Genomic DNA, 1,649 nt, shown 5'->3' on the forward strand with positions numbered 1-1,649 from the left:
CTTTGCCTTTAAATTATTTAGCTTTAGGGTATACAAGCCTGAATTTTTGGGCTGAGTTCCTGAAACCGTTAGGTATAACAAAGATGCATCCAAAAAAGGCAGATAGTGGGAAATGCAATTAATTTCCAAACAATTAGCAGGAGTGCAGATATCTGAGAGGTGTTATCTAGAATGGCCATAATGTGGAAGGACTTTCTTTCAAGGTATCAGTTATTTCTTTAGGAAAAACTGATTTTTACTGAGAAAAAGGTTTACAAGGCTTGCATTCCATATTAATTACTTAGCATTCCAAAGGAATGCCAGGTTCCTTGTCACTTTGAACAGTGCACAATAAAAGTACAAAAACTTTAATTTCTATCACATCCTTTTGTATGCAATCTCTGCATGCCTAAATTACTTAGCAAATTCTACAGCTAGTAATCCAACATTGTATGATTCACTTGTGAGACTTCAGGGGGATTGGAGCATACTGGGTAAGAAGTTACACATTACAATGTGAATGTGTTTGGGATCTCAAGAAGAACTGTACATTTTCTAAACAGCTTAATGCAAGGAAAGAGTATTTACAGAGTTAGAAACTACCAAATAGTAGAAATCTGATCAAATTTACTTTTCCTATAGAGAAGCAGGGGATGGGGGCAGAGTTGCAAAGAAAGTAGGGCATGATGAGAGTTTCTGTCCAATTATGTATGGTATTTAGAAGAAATGGAATACAGTTTTGTACACCAATATTTCTGCTCCAAGGAGTAACCAGAAAAAAAAATTACTCATATATTATAATGAATTGAATATGCATTAGGTTCAAACTATAATTTCAATTAGACACGTAAATATCAGGAAAATATTTTTATTCAAACAGCAAAGCTTGGTGTTTGCAGACAAAGGACCTGGCACAGATGGAAAGACAAAAGTACCTTCTTCTGTCTGTTGAGTTATAGACATATAATTTAACACAGATGGCAGTTGTGTAGGAATTTTTTTTAAGGAAAATTACTTTTTGAGTGATAAAACCAACTTGGAGTCATCTTCCATAGCACCTGTCTCAAGAGTGACAGAGAAGATGGTTTCCAAATGCAGAAGTTGTCTTCAAAATATATGCTGTTCATTTCTTTTTTTAAAATCAGTTGAGGACACTGCTGCTCTGTGACCACTGATTCTTTTCAGAGACATACATAAAGTAAATGGCTTGGCCTTTGTTATAAGGATTTGGGCTTCAGTCAAAGTTGGCTTTAACAGGGAATGAAAATAGGAGGCTGCTATTTTCCAACACTGTTTAAAATAAAAAATAGTGAAGAAATCATCGTCAAGAAATGAGACTTTATGGCTGTGTTCTGTTGAGTGGGCAGGGTAGTGTAGATGGGTGATTTATTGCAGACATTTCTGTTGTGTCATAATTCACTCAAAATAATGTGACTTATCACACATGCAGAGTGGTAGCTTATTTCAACAGACAGTCAAGTGCTAAGTTGAGAACCATGGAAGTGAAAAAGGCTATCTCAAAGAGCTGGGGTGTTTATATGTGATTATTGGCTGTGCACAGATTTCAAGAAAGGGGATTATACTGACATTTAAGACAGTTGAAGGAACTACCTAAGCACAGCCAGGTTTATATAAGCCCTGTGAAGAAACCCAGCGCAGTGTTTGCAGCA

This window comes from Molothrus ater, chromosome 6, assembly GCF_012460135.2.
Source record: "Molothrus ater isolate BHLD 08-10-18 breed brown headed cowbird chromosome 6, BPBGC_Mater_1.1, whole genome shotgun sequence".
Lineage (NCBI taxonomy): Eukaryota > Metazoa > Chordata > Aves > Passeriformes > Icteridae > Molothrus > Molothrus ater.